Below are 15766 nucleotides of genomic sequence, written 5' to 3' on the forward strand. Positions count from 1 at the left end.
AGCCCCACTCTCTCCCCATAGTCCTGTATCAATCCCAAACTAATCCCAATGCCCCGCTCTCTCCCCATAGCCCTGTTTCAATCCCCAAACTAATCCCACTGCCCCGCTCTCTCCCCATAGCCTTGTATCAAACCCAAACTAATCCCACTGCCCCGCTCTATCCCCATAGCCCTGTATCAATCCCCAAACTAATCCCACTGCCTCACTCTCCCCCCATAGCCCTACATCAATCCTAAACTAATCCCACTGCCGCGCTCTCTTCCCATAGTCCTGCATCAATCCCAAACTAATCACACAGCCCCGCTCTCTCCCCATAGCCCTGTATCAATCCCCAAAACTAATCCCACTGCCTCGCTCTCTCCCCATAGCCCTGTATCAGTCCCAAAATAATCCCACTGCCCCGCTCTATCCCCATAGCCCTGTATCAATCCCCAAACTAATCCCACTCCCCTGCTCTCTCCCCAAACCCTGTATCAATCCCCAAACTAATCCCACTGCCCTGCTGACTCCCCATAGCCCTGTATCAATCCCCAAACTAATCCCACTGCCCCGCTCTCTCCCGATTGCCCTGTATCAATCCAAAACTAATCACACTGCCCCGCTCTATCCCCATAGCCCTGTATCAATCCCCAAACTAATCCCACTGCCCCGCTCTCTCCCCATAGCCCTGTATCAATCCACAAACTAATCCCACTGCCCCGCGCTCTCCCGATAGCCCTACATCAATCCCCAAACTAATCCCACTGCCCCGCTCTCTCCTGATTGCCCTGTATCAATCCCTAACTAATCACACTGCCCCGCTCTCTCCCCATAGTCCTGCATCAATCGCAAACTAATACCACTGCCCCGCTCTTTCCCCATAGCCCTGTATCAATCCCCAAACTAATCCCACTGCCCCAATCTCTCCGCATAGCCCTGTATCAATCCCAAACTATTCCCAATGCCTCGCTCGCTCCCGATAACCCTGTATCAATCCCAAACTAATCAGACTGCCCTGCACTCACCCCATAGCCCTGTATCAATCCCCAAACTAATCCCACTGCCCCGCGCTCTCCCCATAGCCCTGTATCAATCCCCAAGCTAATCCCACTGCCCCGCTCTCTCCCGATTGCACTGTATCAATCCCAAACTAATCCCACTGCCCCGCTCTCTCCCCATAGCCCTGTATCAATCCCCAAACTAATCCCACTGCCCCGCTCTCTCCCCATAGCCCTGTATCAATCCAAAACTAATCCCAAAGCCCCACTCTCTCCCCATAGTCCTGTATCAATCCCAAACTAATCCCAATGCCCCGCTCTCTCCCCATAGCCCTGTTTCAATCCCCAAACTAATCCCACTGCCCCGCTCTCTCCCCATAGCCTTGTATCAAACCCAAACTAATCCCACTGCCCCGCTCTATCCCCATAGCCCTGTATCAATCCCCAAACTAATCCCACTCCCCTGCTCTCTCCCCATACCCTGTATCAATCCCCAAACTAATCCCACTGCCCCGCTCGCTCCCCATAGCCTGTATCAATCCCAAAACTAATCGCACTGCCCCGCTCTCCCCCCATAGCCCTACATCAATCCTAAACTAATCCCACTGCCGCGCTCTCTTCCCATAGTCCTGCATCAATCCCAAACTAATCAGATTGCCCTGCTCTCACCCCATAGCCCTGTATCAATCCCCAAACTAATCCCACTGCCCCGCTCTCTCCCGATTGCCCTGTATCAATCCCCAAACTAATCCCACTGCCCCGCTCTCTCCCCATAGCCCTGTATCAATCCCAAATTAATCCCACTGCTACGCACTCTCCCCATAGCCTTGTATCAATCCCAAACAAATCACACTGCCCCACTCTCAGCCCATAGCCCTGTATCAATTACCAAACTAATCCCACTGCCCCGCTCTCTCCCCATAGCCCTGTATCAATCCCAAACTAATCCCACTGCCACGCTCTCTCCCCATAGCCCTGTATCAATCTCAAACTAATCCCTCTGCCCCGATCTCTCCCGATAGCCCTGTATCAATCCCAAACTAATCCCACTGCCCCGCTCTCTCCCCATAGCCCTGTATCAATCTCAAACTAATCCCACTGCCCCGTTCTCTCCCGATAGCCCTGTATCAATCCCAAACTAATCCCACTTCCCCGCTCTCTCCATAGCCCTGTATCAATCCCCAAACTAATCAAACTGCCTCGCTCTCTCCCCATAGCCCTGTATCAATCCCCAAACTAATCCCACTGCCCCGCTCTCTCCCCATAGCCCTGTATCAATCCGCAAACTAATCCCACTGCCCCGCTCACTCCCCATAGCCCTGTATCAATCCCAAACTAATCCCAGTGCCCCGCTCACTCCCGATAGCCCTGTATCAATCCAAAACTAATCCCAAAGCCCCACTCTCTCCCCATAGTCCTGTATCAATCCCAAACTAATCCCAATGCCCCGCTCTCTCCCCATAGCCCTGTATCAATCCCAAACTAATCCCACTGCCCTGCTCTCTCCCCATAGCCCTGTATCAATCCCAAACTAATCACACTGCCCCGATCTCTCCCGATAGCCCTGTATCAATCCCAAACTATTCCCAATGCCTCGCTCGCTCCCGATAACCCTGTATCAATGCCAAACTAATCAGGCTGCCCTGCTCTCACCCCATAGCCCTGAATCAATCCCCAAACTAATCCCACTGCCCCGCGCTCTTCCCATAGCCCTGTATCAATCCCCAAACTAATCCCACTGTCCCGCTCTCTCCCGATTGCCCTGTATCAATCCCAAACTAATCACACTGCCCCGCTCTCTCCCCATAGCCCTGTATCAATCCCCTAACTAATCCCACTGCCCCGATCTCTCCGCATAGCCCTGTATCAATCCCAAACTAATCCCAAAGCCCCACTCTCTCCCCATAGCCCTGTATCAATCCCAAACTAATCACACTGCCCCAATCTCTCCCGCTTGCCAGGTATCAATCCCAAACTATTCCCAATGCCTCGCTCGCTCCCGATAACCCTGTATCAATCCCAAACTAATCAGACTGCCCTGCACTCACCCCATAGCCCTGTATCAATCCCCAACCTAATCCAACTGCCTCGCTCGCTCCCGATAACCCTGTATCAATCCCAAACTAATCAGACTGCCCTGCTCTCACCCCATAGCCCTGTATCAATCACCAAACTAATCCCACTGCCCCGCTCTCTCCCGATTGCCCTGTATGAATCCCAAACTAATCAAACTGCCCCGCTCTCTCCCCATAGCCCTGTATCAATCCCAAAACTAATCCCACTGCCCCGCTCTCTCCCCATAGCCCTGTACCAATCCGCAAACTAATCCCACTGCCCCGCTCACTCCCCATAGCCCTGTATCAATCCCAAACTAATCCCAGTGCCCCGCTCACTCCCGATAGCCCTGTATCAATCCAAAACTAATCCCACTGCCCTGCTCTCTCCCCATAGCCCTGTATCAATCCCAAACTATTCCCAATGCCTCGCTCGCTCCCGATAACCCTGTATCAATCCCAAACTAATCAGACTGCCCTGCTCTCACCCCATAGCCCTGTATCAATCCCCAAACTAATCCCACTGCCCCGCGCTCTTCCCATAGCCCTGTATCAATCCCCAAACTAATCCCACTGCCCCGCTCTCTCCCGATTGCCCTGTATCAATCCCAAACTAATCACACTGCCCCGCTCTCTCCCCATAGCCCTGTATCAATCCACAAACTAATCCCACTGCCCCGATCTCTCCGCATAGCCCTGTATCAATCCCAAACTAATCCCAAAGCCCCACTCTCTCCCCATAGCCCTGTATCAATCCCAAACTAATCACACTGCCCCAATCTCTCCCGCTAGGCCGGTATCAATCCCAAACTATTCCCAATGCCTCGCTCGCTCCCGATAACCCTGTATCAATCCCAAACTAATCAGACTGCCCTGCACTCACCCCATAGCCCTGTATCAATCCCCAAACTAATACCACAGCCCCGCGCTCTCCCGATAGCCCTGTCTCAATCCCCAAACTAATCCCACTGCCCCACTCCCTCCCGATTGCCCTGTATCAATCCCAAACTAATCACACTGCCCCGCTCTCTCCCCATAGCCCTGCATCAATCCCCAAACTAATCCCACTGCCCCGATCTCTCCGCATAGCCCTGTATCAATCCCAATCTAATCCCAAATCCCCACTCTCTCCCCATAGCCCTGTATCAATCCCAAACTAATCACACTGCCACAATCTCTCCCGATAGCCCTGTATCAATCCCAAACTATTCCCAATGCCTCGCTCGCTCCCGATAACCCTGTATCAATCCCAAACTAATCAGACTGCCCTGCACTCACCCCATAGCCCTGTATCAATCCCCAAACTAATCCCACTGCCCCGCGCTCTCCCGATAGCCCTGTCTCAATCCCCAAACTAATCCCACTGCCCCGCTCTCTGCCGATTGCCCTGTATCAATCCCAAACTAATCACACTGCCCCGCTCTCTCCCCATAGCCCTGTGTCAATCCCCAAACTAATCCCACAGCCCCACTCTCTCCCCATAGCCCTGTATCAATCCCAAACTAATCCCACTGCCACGCTCTCAGCCCATAGCCCTGTATCAATTACCAAACTAATCCCACTGCCCCGCTCTCTCCCCATAGCCCTGTATCAATCCCAAACTAATCCCACTGCCACGCTCTCTCCCCATAGCCCTGTATCAATCTCAAACTAATCCCTCTGCCCCGATCTCTCCCGATAGCCCTGTATCAATCCCAAACTAATCCCACTGCCCCGCTCTCTCCCCATAGCCCTGTATCAATCTCAAACTAATCCCACTGCCCCGTTCTCTCCCGATAGCCCTGTATCAATCCCAAACTAATCCCACTTCCCCGCTCTCTCCATAGCCCTGTATCAATCCCCAAACTAATCAAACTGCCTCGCTCTCTCCCCATAGCCCTGTATCAATCCCCAAACTAATCCCACTGCCCCGCTCTCTCCCCATAGCCCTGTATCAATCCGCAAACTAATCCCACTGCCCCGCTCACTCCCCATAGCCCTGTATCAATCCCAAACTAATCCCAGTGCCCCGCTCACTCCCGATAGCCCTGTATCAATCCAAAACTAATCCCAAAGCCCCACTCTCTCCCCATAGTCCTGTATCAATCCCAAACTAATCCCAATGCCCCGCTCTCTCCCCATAGCCCTGTATCAATCCCAAACTAATCCCACTGCCCTGCTCTCTCCCCATAGCCCTGTATCAATCCCAAACTAATCACACTGCCCCGATCTCTCCCGATAGCCCTGTATCAATCCCAAACTATTCCCAATGCCTCGCTCGCTCCCGATAACCCTGTATCAATGCCAAACTAATCAGGCTGCCCTGCTCTCACCCCATAGCCCTGAATCAATCCCCAAACTAATCCCACTGCCCCGCGCTCTTCCCATAGCCCTGTATCAATCCCCAAACTAATCCCACTGTCCCGCTCTCTCCCGATTGCCCTGTATCAATCCCAAACTAATCACACTGCCCCGCTCTCTCCCCATAGCCCTGTATCAATCCCCTAACTAATCCCACTGCCCCGATCTCTCCGCATAGCCCTGTATCAATCCCAAACTAATCCCAAAGCCCCACTCTCTCCCCATAGCCCTGTATCAATCCCAAACTAATCACACTGCCCCAATCTCTCCCGCTTGCCAGGTATCAATCCCAAACTATTCCCAATGCCTCGCTCGCTCCCGATAACCCTGTATCAATCCCAAACTAATCAGACTGCCCTGCACTCACCCCATAGCCCTGTATCAATCCCCAACCTAATCCAACTGCCTCGCTCGCTCCCGATAACCCTGTATCAATCCCAAACTAATCAGACTGCCCTGCTCTCACCCCATAGCCCTGTATCAATCACCAAACTAATCCCACTGCCCCGCTCTCTCCCGATTGCCCTGTATGAATCCCAAACTAATCAAACTGCCCCGCTCTCTCCCCATAGCCCTGTATCAATCCCAAAACTAATCCCACTGCCCCGCTCTCTCCCCATAGCCCTGTACCAATCCGCAAACTAATCCCACTGCCCCGCTCACTCCCCATAGCCCTGTATCAATCCCAAACTAATCCCAGTGCCCCGCTCACTCCCGATAGCCCTGTATCAATCCAAAACTAATCCCACTGCCCTGCTCTCTCCCCATAGCCCTGTATCAATCCCAAACTATTCCCAATGCCTCGCTCGCTCCCGATAACCCTGTATCAATCCCAAACTAATCAGACTGCCCTGCTCTCACCCCATAGCCCTGTATCAATCCCCAAACTAATCCCACTGCCCCGCGCTCTTCCCATAGCCCTGTATCAATCCCCAAACTAATCCCACTGCCCCGCTCTCTCCCGATTGCCCTGTATCAATCCCAAACTAATCACACTGCCCCGCTCTCTCCCCATAGCCCTGTATCAATCCACAAACTAATCCCACTGCCCCGATCTCTCCGCATAGCCCTGTATCAATCCCAAACTAATCCCAAAGCCCCACTCTCTCCCCATAGCCCTGTATCAATCCCAAACTAATCACACTGCCCCAATCTCTCCCGCTAGGCCGGTATCAATCCCAAACTATTCCCAATGCCTCGCTCGCTCCCGATAACCCTGTATCAATCCCAAACTAATCAGACTGCCCTGCACTCACCCCATAGCCCTGTATCAATCCCCAAACTAATACCACAGCCCCGCGCTCTCCCGATAGCCCTGTCTCAATCCCCAAACTAATCCCACTGCCCCACTCCCTCCCGATTGCCCTGTATCAATCCCAAACTAATCACACTGCCCCGCTCTCTCCCCATAGCCCTGCATCAATCCCCAAACTAATCCCACTGCCCCGATCTCTCCGCATAGCCCTGTATCAATCCCAATCTAATCCCAAATCCCCACTCTCTCCCCATAGCCCTGTATCAATCCCAAACTAATCACACTGCCACAATCTCTCCCGATAGCCCTGTATCAATCCCAAACTATTCCCAATGCCTCGCTCGCTCCCGATAACCCTGTATCAATCCCAAACTAATCAGACTGCCCTGCACTCACCCCATAGCCCTGTATCAATCCCCAAACTAATCCCACTGCCCCGCGCTCTCCCGATAGCCCTGTCTCAATCCCCAAACTAATCCCACTGCCCCGCTCTCTGCCGATTGCCCTGTATCAATCCCAAACTAATCACACTGCCCCGCTCTCTCCCCATAGCCCTGTGTCAATCCCCAAACTAATCCCACAGCCCCACTCTCTCCCCATAGCCCTGTATCAATCCCAAACTAATCCCACTGCCACGCTCTCTCCCCATAGCCCTGTATCAATCTCAAACTAATCCCTCTGCCCCGATCTCTCCCGATAGCCCTGTATCAATCCCAAACTAATCCCACTGCCCCGCTCTCTCCCCATTGCCCTGTATCAATCTCAAACTAATCCCACTGCCCCGTTCTCTCCCGATAGCCCTGTATCAATCCCAAACTAATCCCACTGCCCCGCTCTCTCCATAGCCCTGTATCAATCCCCAAACTAATCAAACTGCCTCGCTCTCTCCCCATAGCCCTGTATCAATCCCCAAACTAATCCCACTGCCCCGCTCTCTCCCCATAGCCCTGTATCAATCCGCAAACTAATCCCACTGCCCCGCTCACTCCCCATAGCCCTGTATCAATCCCAAACTAATCCCAGTGCCCCGCTCACTCCCGATAGCCCTGTATCAATCCAAAACTAATCCCAAAGCCCCACTCTCTCCCCATAGTCCTGTATCAATCCCAAACTAATCCCAATGCCCCGCTCTCTCCCCATAGCCCTGTATCAATCCCAATCTAATCCCACTGCCCTGCTCTCTCCCCATAGCCCTGTATCAATCCCAAACTAATCACACTGCCCCGATCTCTCCCGATAGCCCTGTATCAATCCCAAACTATTCCCAATGCCTCGCTCGCTCCCGATAACCCTGTATCAATGCCAAACTAATCAGGCTGCCCTGCTCTCACCCCATAGCCCTGAATCAATCCCCAAACTAATCCCACTGCCCCGCGCTCTTCCCATAGCCCTGTATCATTCCCCAAACTAATCCCACTGTCCCGCTCTCTCCCGATTGCCCTGTATCAATCCCAAACTAATCACACTGCCCCGCTCTCTCCCCATAGCCCTGTATCAATCCCCTAACTAATCCTACTGCCCCGATCTCTCCGCATAGCCCTGTATCAATCCCAAACTAATCCCAAAGCCCCACTCTCTCCCCATAGCCCTGTATCAATCCCAAACTAATCACACTGCCCCAATCTCTCCCGCTTGCCAGGTATCAATCCCAAACTATTCCCAATGCCTCGCTCGCTCCCGATAACCCTGTATCAATCCCAAACTAATCAGACTGCCCTGCACTCACCCCATAGCCCTGTATCAATCCCCAAAGCTAATCCCACTGTACCGCTCTCTCCCCATAGCCCTTTATCAATCCCAACCGAATCCAACTGCCTCGCTCGCTCCCGATAACCCTGTATCAATCCCAAACTAATCAGACTGCCCTGCTCTCACCCCATAGCCCTGTATCAATCACCAAACTAATCCCACTGCCCCGCTCTCTCCCGATTGCCCTGTATGAATCCCAAACTAATCAAACTGCCCCGCTCTCTCCCCATAGCCCTGTATCAATCCCAAAACTAATCCCACTGCCCCGCTCTCTCCCCATAGCCCTGTACCAATCCGCAAACTAATCCCACTGCCCCGCTCACTCCCCATAGCCCTGTATCAATCCCAAACTAATCCCAGTGCCCCGCTCACTCCCGATAGCCCTGTATCAATCCAAAACTAATCCCACTGCCCTGCTCTCTCCCCATAGCCCTGTATCAATCCCAAACTAATCACATTGCCCCGATCTCTCCCGATAGCCCTGTATCAATCCCAAACTATTCCCAATGCCTCGCTCGCTCCCGATAACCCTGTATCAATCCCAAACTAATCAGACTGCCCTGCTCTCACCCCATAGCCCTGTATCAATCCCCAAACTAATCCCACTGCCCCGCGCTCTTCCCATAGCCCTGTATCAATCCCCAAACTAATCCCACTGCCCCGCTCTCTCCCGATTGCCCTGTATCAATCCCAAACTAATCACACTGCCCCGCTCTCTCCCCATAGCCCTGTATCAATCCACAAACTAATCCCACTGCCCCGATCTCTCCGCATAGCCCTGTATCAATCCCAAACTAATCCCAAAGCCCCACTCTCTCCCCATAGCCCTGTATCAATCCCAAACTAATCACACTGCCCCAATCTCTCCCGCTAGGCCGGTATCAATCCCAAACTATTCCCAATGCCTCCCTCGCTCCCGATAACCCTGTATCAATCCCAAACTAATCAGACTGCCCTGCACTCACCCCATAGCCCTGTATCAATCCCCAAACTAATACCACAGCCCCGCGCTCTCCCGATAGCCCTGTCTCAATCCCCAAACTAATCCCACTGCCCCACTCCCTCCCGATTGCCCTGCATCAATCCCAAACTAATCACACTGCCCCGCTCTCTCCCCATAGCCCTGCATCAATCCCCAAACTAATCCCACTGCCCCGATCTCTCCGCATAGCCCTGTATCAATCCCAAACTAATCCCAAATCCCCACTCTCTCCCCATAGCCCTGTATCAATCCCAAACTAATCACACTGCCACAATCTCTCCCGATAGCCCTGTATCAATCCCAAACTATTCCCAATGCCTCGCTCGCTCCCGATAACCCTGTATCAATCCCAAACTAATCAGACTGCCCTGCACTCACCCCATAGCCCTGTATCAATCCCCAAACTAATCCCACTGCCCCGCGCTCTCCCGATAGCCCTGTCTCAATCCCCAAACTAATCCCACTGCCCCGCTCTCTGCCGATTGCCCTGTATCAATCCCAAACTAATCACACTGCCCCGCTCTCTCCCCATAGCCCTGTGTCAATCCCCAAACTAATCCCACTGCCCCACTCTCTCCCCATAGCCCTGTATCAATCCCAAACTAATCCCACTGCCACGCTCTCTCCCCATAGCCCTGTATCAATCTCAAACTAATCCCTCTGCCCCGATCTCTCCCGATAGCCCTGTATCAATCCCAAACTAATCCCACTGCCCCGCTCTCTCCCCATAGCCCTGTATCAATCCGCAAACTAATCCCACTGCCCCGCTCACTCCCCATAGCATTGTATCAATCCCAAACTAATCCCAGTGCCCCGCTCACTCCCGATAGCCCTGTATCAATCCAAAACTAATCCCAAAGCCCCACTCTCTCCCCATAGTCCTGTATCAATCCCAAACTAATCCCAATGCCCCGCTCTCTCCCCATAGCCCTGTATCAATCCCAAACTAATCCCACTGCCCTGCTCTCTCCCCATAGCCCTGTATCAATCCCAAACTAATCACACTGCCCCGATCTCTCCCGATAGCCCTGTATCAATCCCAAACTATTCCCAATGCCTCGCTCGCTCCCGATAACCCTGTATCAATGCCAAACTAATCAGGCTGCCCTGCTCTCACCCCATAGCCCTGAATCAATCCCCAAACTAATCCCACTGCCCCGCGCTCTTCCCATAGCCCTGTATCATTCCCCAAACTAATCCCACTGTCCCGCTCTCTCCCGATTGCCCTGTATCAATCCCAAACTAATCACACTGCCCCGCTCTCTCCCCATAGCCCTGTATCAATCCCCTAACTAATCCTACTGCCCCGATCTCTCCGCATAGCCCTGTATCAATCCCAAACTAATCCCAAAGCCCCACTCTCTCCCCATAGCCCTGTATCAATCCCAAACTAATCACACTGCCCCAATCTCTCCCGCTTGCCAGGTATCAATCCCAAACTATTCCCAATGCCTCGCTCGCTCCCGATAACCCTGTATCAATCCCAAACTAATCAGACTGCCCTGCACTCACCCCATAGCCCTGTATCAATCCCCAAAACTAATCCCACTGTACCGCTCTCTCCCCATAGCCCTTTATCAATCCCAACCTAATCCAACTGCCTCGCTCGCTCCCGATAACCCTGTATCAATCCCAAACTAATCAGACTGCCCTGCTCTCACCCCATAGCCCTGTATCAATCACCAAACTAATCCCACTGCCCCGCTCTCTCCCGATTGCCCTGTATGAATCCCAAACTAATCAAACTGCCCCGCTCTCTCCCCATAGCCCTGTATCAATCCCAAAACTAATCCCACTGCCCCGCTCTCTCCCCATAGCCCTGTACCAATCCGCAAACTAATCCCACTGCCCCGCTCACTCCCCATAGCCCTGTATCAATCCCAAACTAATCCCAGTGCCCCGCTCACTCCCGATAGCCCTGTATCAATCCAAAACTAATCCCACTGCCCTGCTCTCTCCCCATAGCCCTGTATCAATCCCAAACTAATCACATTGCCCCGATCTCTCCCGATAGCCCTGTATCAATCCCAAACTATTCCCAATGCCTCGCTCGCTCCCGATAACCCTGTATCAATCCCAAACTAATCAGACTGCCCTGCTCTCACCCCATAGCCCTGTATCAATCCCCAAACTAATCCCACTGCCCCGCGCTATTCCCATAGCCCTGTATCAATCCCCAAACTAATCCCACTGCCCCGCTCTCTCCCGATTGCCCTGTATCAATCCCAAACTAATCACACTGCCCCGCTCTCTCCCCATAGCCCTGTATCAATCCACAAACTAATCCCACTGCCCCGATCTCTCCGCATAGCCCTGTATCAATCCCAAACTAATCCCAAAGCCCCACTCTCTCCCCATAGCCCTGTATCAATCCCAAACTAATCACACTGCCCCAATCTCTCCCGCTAGGCCGGTATCAATCCCAAACTATTCCCAATGCCTCCCTCGCTCCCGATAACCCTGTATCAATCCCAAACTAATCAGACTGCCCTGCACTCACCCCATAGCCCTGTATCAATCCCCAAACTAATACCACAGCCCCGCGCTCTCCCGATAGCCCTGTCTCAATCCCCAAACTAATCCCACTGCCCCACTCCCTCCCGATTGCCCTGCATCAATCCCAAACTAATCACACTGCCCCGCTCTCTCCCCATAGCCCTGCATCAATCCCCAAACTAATCCCACTGCCCCGATCTCTCCGCATAGCCCTGTATCAATCCCAAACTAATCCCAAATCCCCACTCTCTCCCCATAGCCCTGTATCAATCCCAAACTAATCACACTGCCACAATCTCTCCCGATAGCCCTGTATCAATCCCAAACTATTCCCAAGGCCTCGCTCGCTCCCGATAACCCTGTATCAATCCCAAACTAATCAGACTGCCCTGCACTCACCCCATAGCCCTGTATCAATCCCCAAACTAATCCCACTGCCCTGCGCTCTCCCGATAGCCCTGTCTCAATCCCCAAACTAATCCCACTGCCCCGCTCTCTCCCGATTGCCCTGTATCAATCCCAAACTAATCCCTCTGTCCCACTCTCACCCCATAGCCCTGTATCAATCCCCAAACTAATCCCACTGCCTCACTCTCCCCCCATAGCCCTACATCAATCCTAAACTAATCCCACTGCCGCGCTCTCTTCCCATAGTCCTGCATCAATCCCAAACTAATCACACAGCCCCGCTCTCTCCCCATAGCCCTGTATCAATCCCCAAAACTAATCCCACTGCCTCGCTCTCTCCCCATAGCCCTGTATCAGTCCCAAAATAATCCCACTGCCCCGCTCTATCCCCATAGCCCTGTATCAATCCCCAAACTAATCCCACTCCCCTGCTCTCTCCCCAAACCCTGTATCAATCCCCAAACTAATCCCACTGCCCTGCTGACTCCCCATAGCCCTGTATCAATCCCCAAACTAATCCCACTGCCCCGCTCTCTCCCGATTGCCCTGTATCAATCCAAAACTAATCACACTGCCCCGCTCTATCCCCATAGCCCTGTATCAATCCCCAAACTAATCCCACTGCCCCGCTCTCTCCCCATAGCACTGTATCAATCCACAAACTAATCCCACTGCCCCGCGCTCTCCCGATAGCCCTACATCAATCCCCAAACTAATCCCACTGCCCCGCTCTCTCCTGATTGCCCTGTATCAATCCCTAGCTAATCACACTGCCCCGCTCTCTCCCCATAGCCCTGCATCAATCGCAAACTAATACCACTGCCCCCGTCTCTCCCCAAAGCCCTGTATCAATCCCTAACTAATCACACTGCCCCGCTCTCTCCCCATAGTCCTGCATCAATCGCAAACTAATACCACTGCCCCGCTCTTTCCCCATAGCCCTGTATCAATCCCCAAACTAATCCCACTGCCCCAATCTCTCCGCATAGCCCTGTATCAATCCCAAACTATTCCCAATGCCTCGCTCGCTCCCGATAACCCTGTATCAATCCCAAACTAATCAGACTGCCCTGCACTCACCCCATAGCCCTGTATCAATCCCCAAACTAATCCCACTGCCCCGCGCTCTCCCCATAGCCCTGTATCAATCCCCAAGCTAATCCCACTGCCCCGCTCTCTCCCGATTGCACTGTATCAATCCCAAACTAATCCCACTGCCCCGCTCTCTCCCCATAGCCCTGTATCAATCCCCAAACTAATCCCACTGCCCCGCTCTCTCCCCATAGCCCTGTATCAATCCAAAACTAATCCCAAAGCCCCACTCTCTCCCCATAGTCCTGTATCAATCCCAAACTAATCCCAATGCCCCGCTCTCTCCCCATAGCCCTGTTTCAATCCCCAAACTAATCCCACTGCCCCGCTCTCTCCCCAAAGCCTTGTATCAAACCCAAACTAATCCCACTGCCCCGCTCTATCCCCATAGCCCTGTATCAATCCCCAAACTAATCCCACTCCCCTGCTCTCTCCCCATACCCTGTATCAATCCCCAAACTAATCCCACTGCCCCGCTCGCTCCCCATAGCCTGTATCAATCCGAAAACTAATCCCACTGCCCCGCTCTCCCCCCATAGCCCTACATCAATCCTAAACTAATCCCACTGCTGCGCTCTCTTCCCATAGTCCTGTATCAATCCCCAAACTAATCCCACTGCCCCGCGATCTTCCCATAGCCCTGTATCAGTCCCCAAACTAATCCCACTGCCCCGCTCTCTCCCGATTGCCCTGTATCAATCCCCAAACTAATCCCACTGCCCCGCTCTCTCCCCATAGCCCTGTATCAATCCCAAATTAATCCCACTGCTACGCACTCTCCCCATAGCCTTGTATCAATCCCAAACAAATCACACTGCCCCACAGCCCTGTATCAATTACCAAACTAATCCCACTGCCCCGCTCTCTCCCCATAGCCCTGTATCAATCCCAAACTAATCCCACTGCCACGCTCTCTCCCCATAGCCCTGTATCAATCTCAAACTAATCCCTCTGCCCCGATCGCCCTGTATCAATCCCAAACTAATCCCACTGCCCCACTCTCTCCCCATAGCCCTGTATCAATCTCAAACTAATCCCACTGCCCCGATCTCTCCCGATAGCCCTGTATCAATCCCAAACTAATCCCACTGCCCCGCTATTTCCATATCCCTGTATCAATCCCCAAACTAATCAAACTGCCTCGCTCTCTCCCCATAGCCCTGTATCAATCCCCAAACTAATCCCACTGCCCCGCTCTCTCCCCATAGCCCTGTATCAATCCGCAAACTAATCCCACTGCCCCGCTCACTCCCCATAGCCCTGTATCAATCCCAAACTAATCCCAGTGCCCCGCTCACTCCCGATAGCCCTGTATCAATCCAAAACTAATCCCAAAGCCCCACTCTCTCCCCATAGTCCTGTATCAATCCCAAACTAATCCCAATGCCCCGCTCTCTCCCCATAGCCCTGTATCAATCCCAAACTAATCCCACTGCCCTGCTCTCTCCCCATAGCCCTGTATCAATCCCAAACTAATCACACTGCCCCGATCTCTCCCGATAGCCCTGTATCAATCCCAAACTATTCCCAATGCCTCGCTCGCTCCCGATAACCCTGTATCAATGCCAAACTAATCAGGCTGCCCTGCACTCACCCCATAGCCCTGAATCAATCCCCAAACTAATCCCACTGCCCCGCGCTCTTCCCATAGCCCTGTATCAATCCCCAAACTAATCCCACTGTCCCGCTCTCTCCCGATTGCCCTGTATCAATCCCAAACTAATCACACTGCTCCGCTCTCTCCCCATAGCCCTGTATCAATCCCCTAACTAATCCCACTGCCCCGATCTCTCCGCATAGCCCTGTATCAATCCCAAACTAATCCCAAAGCCCCACTCTCTCCCCATAGCCCTGAATCAATCCCAAACTAATCACACTGCCCCAATCTCTCCCGCTTGCCAGGTATCAATCCCAAACTATTCCCAATGCCTCGCTCGCTCCCGATAACCCTGTATCAATCCCAAACTAATCAGACTGCCCTGCTCTCACCCCATAGCCCTGTATCAATCACCAAACTAATCCCACTGCCCCGCTCTCTCCCGATTGCCCTGTATGAATCCCAAACTAATCAAACTGCCCCGCTCTCTCCCCATAGCCCTGTATCAATCCCAAAACTAATCCCACTGCCCCGCTCTCTCCCCATAGCCCTGTACCAATCCGCAAACTAATCCCACTGCCCCGCTCACTCCCCATAGCCCTGTATCAATCCCAAACTAATCCCAGTGCCCCGCTCACTCCCGATAGCCCTGTATCAATCCAAAACTAATCCCACTGCCCTGCTCTCTCCCCATAGCCCTGTATCAATCCCAAACTATTCCCAATGCCTCGCTCGCTCCCGATAACCCTGTATCAATCCCAAACTAATCAGACTGCCCTGCTCTCACCCCATAGCCCTGTATCAATCCCCAAACTA

This window comes from Somniosus microcephalus, unplaced genomic scaffold, assembly GCF_052327205.1.
Source record: "Somniosus microcephalus isolate GS21.2 unplaced genomic scaffold, FLI_Smic_1.0 scaffold374, whole genome shotgun sequence".
NCBI classification, from domain to species: Eukaryota; Metazoa; Chordata; class Chondrichthyes; order Squaliformes; family Somniosidae; genus Somniosus; species Somniosus microcephalus.